We start from the raw sequence: 15027 nt of genomic DNA, 5'->3' as shown, positions 1-15027 counted from the left end.
CCAACCTGTTGGTAGACGGTGTTGAGTTCTTCCATATCTTGCTGATTTTTTATCTAGTCCTCAACAACTGTTGAGAGAGGAGTGTTGAAATCTCCAACTATAATGGTGGATTTGTCTATTTCTTATTTCAATTCTATTAGTTCTTGCTTCACATACTTTGCAGCTGTCCTGTTTGGTACATACACATTTCAGATGGCTATGTCTTCTTTGTGGATTGATCCTTTTGTCATTAAGTAATCTCATTCCTTGTTTCTAGTGGTTTTCTTTGTTCTGAAGTCTTCTTTACTTAATATAGGCACTCCTTTGATTGCTTTCTTTTGATTAATGTTTACATGATATACCTTCTTCTGTCCTTTTACTTTCAAATTTCTTATATCATTATGAAGTGAGTTTCTTGTGATCAGAATTTGGTTAGGTCATGTTTTGTAATCTAATCTGTTGATCCCTATCTTCAAATTTGTCTGTTTAGATCATTTATATTTAATGTAATTATGGATACATTAGGATATAAGTTTGGCATTTTATTTTTTGTTTTCCATTTATTCTTATTGTTTTTCATTTCTGTTCTCTTTTTCTTGCCTTCTTGTGTGTTATTGGAACATATTCTAAAATTCCGTTTTGATTATTTCTGTACATTTTTAAAGTTTATGTTTTAATAAAGCATTTTATTGGTTGCTTTAGGTACTGCATTATATATACACATAACTTATTGTAGTCTACTTGTATTGTCATGTTACCAATTTGAGTGAAGTACAGAAATCTTACCTGTCTTTATGTCTCTTCATACTCCTCTATATATAGCATAACAGTCTTGTATATTTTCTCTACATATATTTAGAACCATAGCAGACAATGTTATAATTCCTGCTTCAACCCTCAAATATAATTCAGAAAGCCTATTGTAGGAAATAATGTTATATAGGAAAAATGTAAGAAAATAATGTAGGAAAGCCTGTTGTATTTATTTAGTTTTTAATATTCCAGGGTTTCTTCTTTTATTGTTTTCTTTCTGTTTAGAGAATTTTCTTTAATCAATCTTTTTGGACAGGTCTCCTGATAAGACCTTAGTTTTCCTTCATGTGAGAATTTTTTGATATCCACATCATTCTTGAAAGATGTCTTCACTGGAATCTGGTGAACCTATTAGCTTCTTGGTTGATAGTTCTCTTCTTTCAGCACTGAAAAGTACTGTGCCTGTTCTTTTTGGTCTCTGTGGTTCATGATGAGAAATCCAATGTCATTGTAATTTTCCTATAGTTAAGTTGTCATTATTCTCTGCTGCTTTCAATATTTCTAATCTATTAATTCATTTATTCTGTAATTTCTAATGTTCTATCTTTCAGTTCATTGTTTCTCTCCTATGTTTCCTCCTGCTGTTGAGCCTGTCCACTGAGATTTTTATTCCAGTCATTGTATTTTTCAGTTCTCAAATTTCCACTTGGTTCTTTACATCTTCTGTTTCCCATTTTTTATTTGTTTTAAACATGTTTGTAATTGTTTGTTGAAGTTTGTTGTCCTTTTCAGTTTGAACACTTCCTATTTCTTTGTATAACCAGTGATTTTTAAAAAAAAATTTTTTTTTTCAACGTTTATTTATTTTTGGGACAGAGAGAGACAGAGCATGAACGGGGGAGGGGCAGAGAGAGAGGGAGACACAGAATCGGAAACAGGCTCCAGGCTCTGAGCCATCAGCCCAGAGCCTGACGCGGGGCTCGAACTCCCGGACCGCGAAATCGTGACCTGGTTGAAGTCGGACGCCTAACCGACTGCGCCACCCAGGCGCCCCATGTTTAACCAGTGATTTTTAATTGAAACCTGGGCATATTCATATCATGTATGAGAATCTGGATCTTACTTAAACCTTCTTTTTTAAACTGATTTAATTTGACACTTCTCTGGCAGAGATATGGGTGGGGGCACCACCACCCTGTTACTATCAGGTGGAAGTAGAATTCTGGGTTCCCCATTCAGCCTCTGTATGAGGATGGGGATTCTTCATACTGATGGGTGGATATGGCAGTGTCATTTCCTCATGTGGTCTCCACTGACACTGTGATGGGGCAGTCTCCTGATTGCTGAGTGGTGGTCAAAGTCCTGATACTCCATTAGGCCTCCTCTGACACCATCCCATCTGGAAAGGGGAGTGGGCACCTCCTTATTGCTGGGTGGGGGTTGAAGTCCAGTTGCCCAGTGGTCTCCATTTGATACCACGAGGGGTTGGCATGCTTGTTACTGGCCAGTGGGGATAAAATTCCTGGCCCCCTACTTGTCCTTCTCTCCTACTAGCCCTCTTGGGTGTTGGAGCTCCTCATTAGAGTCTGGTGAGGGTGTGAGCCTAGGCTCCCTACTTGGCTTTTTCTGGTATGGATGAGAGTGGAGCCACAGATTTTTCTGTGGTGTTTGTCTGGAGCAGAGCTCTGTTATCTAAAAGTCAGTGCTTTGTTCGGCTGCTCCTTTCCTGGTCCTTGGCAAACTTTTGGGGGCCTTATTTTGATCCGTGCCCATTGGTGTTTCTGGATTGCTGATCTTTTCAGCAACATGTTTGGGATGTGTGAGGCAAAAAGAAAATTCAGGGTATTCACTACTGTTTTCTTTGGGTCCCAAAGTCCCTAGTTGATCTGTCTCATTCTACTTTTCAATCTTCGTATATTTGATTTATAAGTAATGTCCAGGGATTTTATTTGTATTTAGCAGGAGAACTAGGGAAAGGTACACCTATTACTAATAGTTTTAAAATATTTTTTGTACTTTTAGACTTAATCTCCTCCAGAAGCTTAAGTCAGAATCTCTGAATCATGTTTGGTTCCTCACTTTCCCTCATTTTCCATTGGTAAGTCCTCTTGGCTGTATCTCTGAAACATATTCCGATCCTCTTCTCTCCATGTTCACTTCCATTAGCCAAGGTCAAGTCAGGATCTCCTTCCTAGACCACTACGGATAGTAGTAGTCTGGTTTCCCTGCTTCCATTCTTGCCCCTAAACCTATTCTCTTACAATTATTACAGTAAACTTTAAAAAGTATAAACCACTTCATGTCACTACCCTGATTCAGTACCTCTAAATGGTTTTTTATTGCATTTTGAATAGCATGCGAACTCCTTATCCTACCTTGTTAAGTCTCCAACTGATCTACCCCTTGCCTACCTCTCTATCTGTATCTCTTCTATTCCTTTAAGTCAAAATGATCCCATCTTACTTACCTCATTTTTCCTGCCCGGTACTTCTCTCTAGGACTTGCCTCAGGGCCTTTGCCTCAGGGCTATTACAGAGCCCAGAATGCTCTTTTCCCAGATCTTCACAGGGTTCTTTTGCGTATGTGGATTCTGTCTAAAACATCATCTTCTGGGAGAAGCTTTCCTTACCGCCTCTCTTACCTAAGTAACTTTCTATATCAACGCCCTATTTAATTTCCCTATCTATCTATCCCTAATGTTTTCTGGTATATTTGTTTACTAGCCATCAGTTCTCTTCTCCCTATGAGATATAAACTCCATGAGATCAGGGTTATTGCCTATCTTGTTTTCTGAGATGCACTGGAGACACAGTCTCTAAATAATTTTTACTAATTGGATGAATTCAATCAACTCCTAGCGAGCTAGTTATGTACAGAGGTCTATGTTGGGTATAAGATAATTTTTCATATTGGACACATAGAATCTGACCACTGGCCTTTTGTTGTAGATATCTTGGTCATCTTTTATAAAGCTGGAAACTGAGGCTTGAGGAGACTCAGCACTTTTCCCAACCTTAGTGAATTCAGTTCTACCGTCATTTACCGAGGGCCCACTATATGCGAGACACATACGTGGCTCCAGGAACACAAACATGAACAAAGCAGGGCTCTTACCCTCTAATTTCTCACAGTCTGGTGCGGGAGACAGAGCAGAAAGCACTAACAATACTACAATGCGATGTGTGAATAAACTGTGGTAAACCTTATTCTCAAGGTAGGAACAAAACACTAAGAGATAAAGAAATTGTGTGACTAATTTTGCTGGACGGTTGGATGAAGATTTTGAAACGCTTGACAGAGAACACGCCATTTGAGCTAGGCCTTCAAAGATGAATAGGATTTTGCCAGGTGCAGAAGGGGTGATAAGAGCTCTCCAGACAGAAGAGGAGAGGAGATGTGAAAGCAGAGGGGCCAGTGAGCTGTGTGAGAGCAGGCTGGACTTTCACAACGCTTCTTAAAGTCAGCATTAAAGTGAATCTGGCCCAAGAACTGCATGAATAGACTTTAATTCTTTTCTGAGTTAATAAATATTTGATCCGTCTCCAAGAGTCAATGAACGTTTGCTTTGTCTAAGATTTTGCTTCCAAAGTTGTCTGTGGTTTTCCCTCAATCAGCCTCTTCTGTTTGAATGAACTGTCGTTGCACCACGTGGAAGCGGGGATAGGATCATGGTAAATTCACAAACGCCCTCGCTTGCTTCTTCCACAGGCTTGGCATGGTGTGGTGGACCGTAGTTAGGGAAGGCTTTCTTACCCTCTGCTGATATGACCACATAGCATGAAATCCCCGAACTAGGAACTCTTGGCTGCGGATTCAGTCTTGCTGGGCGGAACGCAAATATCACTGGGAAGAGAAATACAGAAAACCGTTATGAACATTAACATCGTCCTGAGAGTGAACCGTGAGCCTCTTCCTTCCGTGCTAGCCAGTGTCCTTCGGGAAGCGAGGGAATGGGCACTTGGTTGTAGAGGGAAGACGAGAAGGAGAATATGCCAAATAGATGCCAGAAATACACAGAGCTGGGTGCTCTGGTGCTTTTGGCATTTTAAGTTCCTCAACGCTGTTCTAATTTTACAGATTGGGTCACTGGGGCACGTGGAAGTTGAGTAGCTCAACTGAGGTCATACTTCTAACAGTAACAAAACTGGAATTCAAAACCAGGTCTGTTTCCAAAGCTGGATTGCCACTCGGCACCTGCCTTCTATAGTAGGTAGCGTGTGGTCACACGGGGCGGGGGGGGGGGGGGCTGGTGACAGTGAGCATGGTGGGAAAAAAAATGGCCAAGACATAGAGCGGGAGGCCAAAGGTCACTCAGTTCACAGTCACACTTTGGGCTGACCCTGAGGAAGGATAGCACTGTCTCTCCAGTCCAGGAGTTGTCTCTTTGACCTCACTGATGTGCCACCTGTCTAGAGAAGTTGGAGGGACAGAGCCGTTATCTGGATAAGCCGATAAAATTCTTGGCAAAATAAAACTGTACCAGATAACTCTTGAAAGCGGCCCGCGTGCTTGCTTCCTACAGTGAATCTGCGGCTTGGAGATAATCAGAAAACCTTTTCCATCAGATGTCATATCACAGATGAGAAGAACAGTGTGAAGGAAGGCAACGTGTGAATCAGGCAAACAGTGTTAGGTACAGGCGGGCTTAAACCCGTTGTCCCTCGTCCTTGGGAAGGCCGGTGTGATTCTCTGCCAAGTTCCCTTGAACTTGCTCATCCCTTGAAAGCATGAAGCAGGACTCTTCAGGATCTGTCACCTGGAGACGAGGACTCTAGTCCACAGGGAAATGGCCTCCTGGGGGTGTTACGCACGTTCGTCGTCCGGAGATTAAAGGAGATTGTGCCGCGCCGCCACACGAAGAAGCCATTGTGCAGCTTGTGGGTAGGGGCGCCACACGCACATGCGCGCGCACACATGCACACACATGTGCCCGCACACACACACCTCCAGGGTGCATGCCCATCTCCCCCTTCTTGTATACACGCGAGTGAGCTGTGATGCTGCAGTGCCTCTGGGGAGTCTAGCCCGCCCCACCCAGCTGGGCTCTCTCAGCATGCAGCGGGGCTGGGAGGTAGAGGACTCTGCACCTTGCGTCAGTGTCAGCCATCAGTCCACTTCTGGATACACCGTGTTGTGACGTCTTCCTAAGAACGGGAAGCTAGGTCCCGTTCCCCTTTTCACTACTTCAAGGAGCGAGCATTTTATTCAGTTCCAGTGACATGTACCTTGAAACACATCAGTGCTGTAGACTACGTGGCCAAGGAGATGTTGTTGGCTCCTTACACTGACGATAAACTCTCACCTTCAGCATCGGGTAGGATCTCCTTGTTCGTTTCACTCCAGCCGCTTGAGCCTCCTTTCTGTTGCTCAGACATGCCTGAGGCCCTTGCCTGGAACTCTCTTCCCGCCTCATCTTGGGGGTCATCTGAAGTGCTCGGCATTGGGTTTGCAACTTAGTGACGACAAGTGTTGTATTTTATTATTACCGGGAGTGAATCTAATGAGAAGGTAATAAAACGTGCGGGCTGAGGCGGAGGTGGAGGGCAGGCTGCCTCAATGACGTCTAGTGTGGGACCCGTTTCAGACAGGGGAGCTCTATCCGGCCGATTATGCCCCTGACCCAAATCAGCAGACCAATTGGAAGGAGAAGCATCCGTGATGACGGTCCTCACGGGCATCATGGTAACAGAACGACCTTACTCGGGTTTACCTTGCCCCCAGTAGCCTCTTGTCTAACTTCCCCGCAGCTCGGGAATCCTGTTCCTTCTTAGAGGGGAGGCAGCAGCCCTCTAGCAGCAAGCTCACGGTGGTTAGCGATGCCAGTGAGTGGCTTTAAAAATCTGATGTGGCTGAGATCACCTTCTCTCATTTAGAGTCTGGGTCACGTATAGGAAGAAACATACTAGCCCTTTATCTACCGTCAATTCCGATTTCATGCTTCCTTCTGCATGTGCTATCTAAATTAAATCTCCACTCCGCTAGGGAGCCCTCTGGCTTCTGGCTCCTATTTTTGGAATAGTAGTGAAGACTCCTCCAGAAAAGGAGGCTCTCGGGCTCCTGCTGTGGTCTGGTCTCCCCCAGGCTCTGCATGTCTGAGGGTTAGTGTTTCTCATTTTCTTGCCACGGGGATATTTATTGTTCAGCTGGTGACACCAGTGGTGTCTTGAAACTAAGCCCTGGTCCACCAGTAATTCCAGGCCCTGTCCCCAACAGGCTCTGAAGCCAGAGTCCCACGAACAGCCCTGAAGTTCTGCCTTTCATGCTCGTCTGGCTCTTTTTTTTTTTTTTTCTTTTTTGCATGAGTAGATAGACTCTCAACAAAGAGTGACATGTAATAAATAGCAAGCGAGAGATCTGTAGGGGTAAGGGGGAAGAAATGGGTGTTGAAAGATTTACATACTGGATTGAGAATCTTGCCAAAGGCCAGCTGTTAACAGTGCTGAGCTCTGTTGCTATTTTCAGTAACCCCTGTGGGTAGAGCTAGGGGCTGGGCGATGCTCCTGTAGGCCAGGTGTGCGGAGGTCTCCCTCACAGGGCTGAAGGGACCTGCCAGATGGGGGTGTGTGGCAGGACCAAAGGCCTGTGACTTGGTTTTCCCTTGGAGTACTTGTCCTAGATGGCCACGGCCACCCCGGGCCTGGCTCCCAGGGTTGGGCGATTACGCTTGAAAATTCAGGTCCACAAACAGATAGAAACTTCTTTCTTCGGTTCCCCTCAGCAGATCTCGGGCATACTGACATTTTCAAGAGGACTTTACCAAATTCTTTTTTTTTTTTTTTTTTTTAGCGTTTATTTATTTTTGAGACAGAGACAGAGCATGAATGGGGGAGGGTCAGAGAGAGGGAGACATAGAATCTGAAACAGACTCCAGGCTCTGAGCTGTCAGCGCAGAACCCGACGCGGGGCTTGAACTCATGGACCGCAAGATCATGACCTGAGCCGAAGTCGGCCGCTTAACGGACTGAGCCACCCAGGCGCCCCTGACTTTACCAAATTCTAAGAGCAAACACAGAACACAAATGAAGCAGATATTGGAGGCAAAGTTCAGCTTGCACAATCCGGGGGTCGTGACATCTGGGTAGCCTGCAGCACTCTAGAGTCCCTGCTGTCCCTGCTGGGTAGCCTGCTGTCCCTTCTGGAGTCCCCTAGTCCCAGCAGCCGACTGCCTCCATGCAGAGGGCACCTGCCTTCTTCTCTGATGCCACAATCTACTTTCCCAGATGTAACTACCTAGCCTCCTTGCCACTTTCAGTTCTTCAAGTTCAAGGCCAAGGGAAAATGCTAATGCTGCCTGTCCAGTAGGGACTTCCCACTGAGTTTTGGGTTCTCGTCCAAAGATGGGTCTTTCTCCAGCCACCTGGGAAGATGGTGCATTTCAGGTGAAACCTCTGCTTAGAAAAAGCAGTTTTGTTCTTGACGTATCCAAAGGAGGAAACAATAACTAAAAGTGTTCGTTCAAGAACTACCCACTTACAGCTTTGTAGAGGAAGTCACTGATAAACGGTGCTCCGCTGGGAGATCTGAAGAGTGAAGGCCTGGAAGGACAAACTTCCTTCCAGAGTTGGGCAGACTCTCTCTCTTCCTCAATGCCTTTCCCAGAGTGTCTGTTTTGGGGTCCTCCATTCACACATTTAGTACGTTTCCGGATTGTCACCAATTATGCCCATGAGTTTTGGTAAGCTGCTCAGCAGGTGGGTTTTCCACCTTTCATGGGGCAGGAAGAACCTTGTCTCTGGGGGGCAGGGGCTGGCAGAAGGTATTTCCTCAACTGTGAGATGAAGGGTGTGTTGGACGGGTGGGACGGTCTTCCCAGTGCCTGTTATATCTCAGTGAATCTCTTCTTTTCCTAGCCTTTTCTACCAAACCTTGCTTTCTCACTTTTTCTTTTTCTTTTCTTTTTTTGTTTTTTGCAATGAAGAAAAGATAGTCTTTTTAATTTTTGTTATTTTTTATATAATTTATTGTCAAATTGGTTTCCATACAACACCCAGTGGTCATCCCAACAGGTGCCCTCCTCCATGCCCATCACCCACTTTCCCCTCCCTCCCATCCCCCATCAACTCTCAGTTTGTTCTCAGTATTTAAGAGTCTCTTATGGTTTGCCTCCTTCCCTCTCTGTAACTTCCCCCGCCCCTTTCCCTCCCCCCTGGTCTTCTGTTAAGTTTCTCAGGATCCACATATGAGTGAAAACATATGGTCTCACTTTTTCTTGATCCAGGACTTGGTCAGCCATTCACATTTATGACATCACCTTACTATCTTGAGGTGGTGCAGTTCCAGTGCAAAGCAAGGAAACTTGGATGTGTTAGTTGACAACTCTGTGTGCCCGCACATGTGATCCTTGGCCCCCTTCCGCCAAGGTGACCTTCTCAGAGGTTTTAAAGGGGACACCAAGTGAGGTGGCTGAAGGGAGAGCTGGTTGATGTGGGCCACAATGAGTCGGCACAGGCTGGCGTCATTGTGGGTAGTGGGGTTGTTATGCCCAGAATTCGTGATCCCCAAAGACCACCAGGGAGCCGAGTCCGATGCAAAAGCAAAAAGAACCTTTGTTCGAGCTAGCTCGAGCTCAATCTCCTACCTGCACTGACGCAGTGGTGATATGCCGGGGAGAGAGAGCGAGTTGACCTGAGCTGAAGTCGGACGCTTAACCGACTGAGCCACCCAGGCGCCCCAGAGAGCGAGTTTCAAAAGCACAAAGGTTTTATAGGGGTCTAGGGGCAGTTGGTGAGGTAATGGCTGTGGCCTCAGCTGATTGGCTGGGGAAGGGTCGTGGCCTCAGCCGATTGGCTGGGGAAGGGTCGTGGCCTCAGCCGATTGGCTGGGGAAGGGTTGGAGTCCTGGTCCGCAGGTCTCCCGGTGTGTTTTGATCAGGAAGTTTGAATGGGTGAGCGGGAGGTTACTCAAGGGGAGGAGGCGTGGTCTGAGGTTTCTGCCATTTTCCCGGAAAGAGGGCATGTCAGGGACATAGTCACTCAAGGTGGAGGACACAGAACAAGATGGAGTCGGCCGGCGTATGTCCGCCCTTTCAGGGTATGAACCCAAGAGTTATGCTTGACAGGTGTGAAGAGGCAGCAGGGGGGCAGGGCAACACTTCAGGGGGTGGTGCTCTGATGGGCACAGGCCCATCAGATGTGACTGGCCGTGTCAGGTTGTGGAAGCCAGAGATGGAAACAGAAGGGAATAGGTTGTGAACGTTCTCTGGAGCCAAACCCAGGAGCCTGGACTACTACGTTCCAGAGACAAAGGGGAGTCTTTGGAGGGATCTGAGCTCTGAACTAATCTGATGAATCCGCCTTCAGGAAATCGGTCTGGCTGCAATGTGTTAAGCCGATTATATTAATTTTAATGACAGAGTTGTAGACAGCAGTGTATCGAGTGAGGAATTCATAACGTGTAAATAGTTTATTTGCAAAAGCATAGCTCGGACATTATGTTGTAATGTAAGGCGGGAGAATATCGTAAGATGCTAATGGATATATGTGTGTTTTTTCTCCTGGAATTCACTTCTGACTCTTCCACATTTAGGCAATTAGTTGGTCCCAAAGGCCTGCGCCCCATGTCACTGCAGCACCAGGGCCACGGGACTCGAAGGGTCTTGTAGGCAGCACCCCGTTGCGAGCGGACAACTTGGTCACCAGAGGAAACCCTGTCCCGCGGCAGCCTGGCACTGTGAGATTCCAGAGCTGTGGCCGAGCAGGAAGCCTGCATTTGTCCTCCCGCGTGTCTCCTCCTCTCTCACGCGACTGTCACACTCACAGTACTTCTGACACCAGGTGCGGCCAGGTTTCTGCACCAAGCAATTCTCCGACACCATCTACCTCCAGGTAGCACCCTATCTCACGGGCTGAGGGCTCAGTTGCCTGAGACTGCCCCTACTTCAGACGGCACTGCACGTAGTAGGTCTCCGGGTGACCCACATCTTCTGTCTGACTTGGCTACACATCAGAGGTTCCCATGACGTCCTCCGCCTTGGATTTGATTGTTTCCTAGAACAGCTCACAGCACTCCAGAAAACACTTACTTATGTTTACCTGTTTACTATATAATAATGGATGTGCTGAAGGACACAGATGAACAGCCAGTTGAAGAGGCACCTAGGGTGAGGTCTGGGAGAATCCTGAGCGCAGAAACTTCTGTTCCTGTGGATTGGGCTGTGTCACCCTCCTAGTATGTGACGTGGATGTGTTCACCCACCTAGAAGCTCTCCTAACTCCATACCTTGGGGCGTAGGCACGATCAATTATTAACTGCGTATCCAGCCCCTCTCCCCTTTCTGGAAAATGGGGGGGGGGCGGTGGTGGTGGGAGAGGGCTGAAAATTCCGAGCTTCTCATCATGGCTTGGTCTTTCTGGGGACTGGACCCATCCAGGAGCCATCGAGGAGTCCACCAAAAGTCGCCTGTTTAGAACAAAAGATACTATTACTCAGAAAATTTCATGGAATTTAGGACATCTGTGTTAGGAACTGGGGTCAAAGACCAACGATTAGAACAAAAGTGCTTTTATCACTCATGTATCCACGAGGGTTTTAGGAGCTCGGTGCCAAGAACAGGGGCAGAGGCCAATATTTTCTATTTTCTATTATCTCACAGCGGCACACCCCAGGGAAAGCATCAAGAAGGAGTGCTTCCACTTTCCCAGGAGAAGGAGGATTTAAAACAGAAATCAAGTGGGGCTCCTGGGTGGCTTAGCCAGTTGAGCGTCCGAATTCAGCTCAGGTCAGGATCTCATGGTTCGTGGGTTTGAGCCCCGGTCAGATTCTGTGCTGACGGCTCAGAGCCTGGGGCCTGCTTCAGAGTCTGTGTCTCACTCTCTCTGCCCCTCCCCTGCTCACGCTCTGTCTCTCTCTCCCCAAAATAAATAAACATTAAACAAAATAAAAAATAAATAAAATAGAAACTAAGTTGAGTTATAAAAAATAAAGTTATAATTTTTGACACCAGGGTATATAGGTTGAGGTTCATACCTAATACAAGGTCAATTTAGCTATTGTGACAGATAGTAGTTTACATGGCTGTTTGAGTAGCTGATAGAGGCAGTTTGCTAGGATGATTTGCAAATCTGGTAGGGATTTTAGGCCCTTTTCCTCAGGGTGATGGAAAGAGCCCTGGGCTTAGGGGTTCTTACGGTCCAACACTGCCTCACATCAGTACCACATCTGTAGGCTAAGTTTGCCACAAAAATACATGACACTCCATTAAATGTGAATTTCAGGGGCACCTGAGTGGCTCAGTCAGTTAAGCGTCTGACTTCGGCTCAGGTCATGATCTCATGGCTTGTGGGTTCGAGCCCCATGTCGGGCTCTGCTCTCAGCTCAGAGCCTGGAGCTGCTTTGGATTCTGTGTCTCCCTCTCTCTCTGCTCTTCCCCTGCTCACATTCTGTCTCTGTCTCTGTCTCTCTCTCAAAAATAAATACACATTAAAACAATATTTAAAAATGAATTTCAGATAATGAATAATGTTGGGGACATACTTATACTAAAAGATTATTTGTTATTACCTGGAATAAATTGAACTAGGTATCCCGTGTTTTTCTCCCCTTATGTCTGGCCCCCTTACTTAGGGCAAGTCATTTAAACTCTTGGAGCTTCAGTTTCTTTGTCTGAAAGATAGAGAGTGCTTTGCTTCACGGTGCTGTGCTGATCCCTGCAGCAGGGGGGAGGTTTTTCTCTGCCTTCTTAGGGTCCCTGGCTGGGTCCAAAACTTGAACTGACAAGGGGAAAATCATACAAATTTATTGAAGATAACTCTCACGTGACATGGGAGACTTCGTAAGGAGAGGAAGGCCCAAAGAATCGGCTAGATCTGAGTATTTTTACATTAGATGTGATGAAGAGTGAACAGCCATGGAGGACTATGTTAGAGTGAGGTGTAGGAGGTAAGTGTAGGAAGCTGGGAAAACCTAGGGAGGCTTGCTTGTTAGGATTTCTCTCCAGGTCCCTTCTTCAGAGATAAGGGTGCTCCTTGCCTCCAGTGACAGGGGAGGGCACCTCCCACAAGAGGGTTTTATGACCTGTTTCCAGAAGGATGGAAGGAAGATCATGGTGGCCTTCCTGCTCAAACTCCTTCAGCTTAAAATGTTGGATATGCCAAGGTGCCACATTTTAGGGTAGCATGTCTGGAACCCCATCATTCCAATAGTTAAAGTGATCTAGAATCTATAGTCTTATGCACTCCTAGAATAACTCTGGTCTGTGTGGAGTAGGGCAGATGCAAGTTTTCATTCTACTTAATAGATGTGTGTTCTTGGCTATCCATCATAGATAGTGATACCTATCTCATAGTGTACTTATGAAGTTTAAATGAGTTAATGAATGTGAAGTGCTCAGCTCTGAGCGTGGTACGTTGTAAGTGCTCAATAAATAATACTTAGTTACTATTGCAGGTGCATGAATATGCTGCAACATTATCAGGCTAAATCAGGAAGGCTTGCTGAGTGCTCTCTCTGCACTAAGTGCTGCTGGGCACTATCTTTTCCTTCCAGTTAGTAATCAGAAGGGGACAGAAATTGGCAAGTTTAAAAGGGGAAGCAATTTACACCTCTTGCTAAGTATGTTAAGAGACAGAGATAACACCTTTGTGAATATTTTTGAAGAGTCTAAAAAATTTTCCTGAATCTTGGTCCATTCAATAAACTCCAAAGAAATCAAAAGCTGATGCCTACATTTTACCGCAGGCAAAAACATCCCTCATAAACAAACTGGGGGTTCAATGCAGCCTTAGATGTATCACCACCCCGAGGCTAAAACTCTCCCTGTTTATTAAACCAAACAGACGCAATCTGGGTCACAGCATTAGCGAATGGCGAGCCAGCCTTGCCTGGTGCTCTACCTCCCTGAGCACAGAGGGAGAAGAGAAATGCATCAAACAGAGCTCATCAGAGCAGTTTCGAGAGAGGCTCGGATACCTTTCAAAAGAAGAAAACATGAAGATGTAACCACACGAAAAGGGAGAAATAAAAGCTAGGGAGTAGTGGCAACAGAAGCATCAGGTTTTAGTTTTGAGCTTGTTTAAAAACTGGGAGTATTTGTGTAGCTGCCTCTCCACTCTCAGTGTTGGCTTTTCAGGGACCTCAGAGACTTACTGGAGAAGGGGACAGATAAGCAGGTGCCTAACCGTCAGAACCTGCAGCCGGCAGACAAACAGAAAACCACTTCCTCCCCAGTCCCTTTTCCGAAGCCCCGAGCCCACCCGGACTCCACCTGCAGGTTTCTGCAGCCGCTCTCCTTTCTCCCAATCTTTCTAGTGTTTTCTTTACCGACCTTTTCCATCCCGAAGCTCTCACAATCCAATCTCCGTGCCGCTCGCTGCCTTGTGAGTCATTTTTAACATTTGGTAGGTTTCATTGCTGAAATAATCATGTCTCTCACGGAATGGAGGTGCTGGGCCATGGAGTCGAGTGAAGTGAATATCTGTTTATGGGGTGAAGAACACATTTCCATCAATCACAAGCTGCATAGTCTGAGCTGACATATAAGATGCCCCTTGGGAGTGACTGCTTTTTTGCTTGTTTTTTTTTTTTTTTTTTTCAGTTGAAGTACTTGTCATTTCATTTCATATTTCTTTAGATGCAATCAAGGCATGTTAGTGAAAATGCATGAGTCAAACATTTCTTTAAAAAAACAACTGCTTTCAGACAACATAGCCTGTGGAAGTCAGATGTATTTTCGTATCTTATGGTAAATACTTGCCTATGGAGAAGCCTTATTATGTAAATTCATCTGCATATGCAGTGGTGAATAATTCCTTGAAACCGTTGGTTGGGTTATGAAGTCGTCTCATAGGTTGAAAAATACATCATGCTTTCTGCTAAAAGTATGCATTTCCCCCCTTTCTTACTTGTGGTTCCTGGACAGCAAAACCCAGGGTCCTCTGGGAAGCCTCCTGCGTTCATTAGTCTGGTTTCTCTGGTGACTCTCTTTAGATTCCCTTGTTATCCCCAAGCGTCTTTCAGTTTGCTCTTTTCTTATTTTCTCTTTCTTTCCCCCCAGAAAGCTTACATGAAAGGTCCATCATTAGAGAGCACAGGTTGACTGTGTCCCATCATGGGCTCTGTGTGGTCTGGAGTTTGGGGAGTTGCAGAATAAGCAGTGACGGTGGCAGCCTGTGGAAGTGAGGCTGACCTGGTTAAGCAGGTGGATGTAACCAGATCAGTCACACCCTCACGCCCTCCGCTTCTACCCTCTGCCCTCCCACCTCCTCCCACTGTGCCCGGTACTTAAGACAAAGGCACTAGAAAGAGCATGGATTTTGGAGTCACACAGACCTGCCTTTGCGTCCTGTCACCTCGTAAGCT

The 15027-nt window shown here is 45.8% G+C and overlaps 2 long non-coding RNA genes across 2 annotated transcripts; both read right to left on the bottom strand.

The window, feature by feature from the left end:
* Positions 1–4222: 4222 nt before the first annotated feature.
* LOC111561357 lies at positions 4223–9429 on the bottom strand. The gene is made up of 2 exons (XR_002743869.2): positions 9311–9429; positions 4223–4575 (listed from the first exon to the last, which is right to left on the bottom strand). It is a non-coding gene; the product is annotated as an uncharacterized LOC111561357 (long non-coding RNA).
* A 690-nt stretch (positions 9430–10119) lies between these two features.
* Positions 10120–14826, bottom strand: LOC109501559. Its single transcript, XR_002159695.2, has 3 exons — positions 14571–14826; positions 13994–14143; positions 10120–11130 (listed from the first exon to the last, which is right to left on the bottom strand). It is a non-coding gene; the product is annotated as an uncharacterized LOC109501559 (long non-coding RNA).
* Positions 14827–15027: the final 201 nt, after the last annotated feature.

The sequence above is a fragment of the Felis catus genome, chromosome B4 (genome assembly GCF_018350175.1).
Source record: "Felis catus isolate Fca126 chromosome B4, F.catus_Fca126_mat1.0, whole genome shotgun sequence".
Classification (NCBI taxonomy): domain Eukaryota; kingdom Metazoa; phylum Chordata; class Mammalia; order Carnivora; family Felidae; genus Felis; species Felis catus.
The sequence above is the reverse complement of the archived record's forward strand: the minus strand, read 5'-3'. Positions and strand labels throughout refer to the sequence as shown.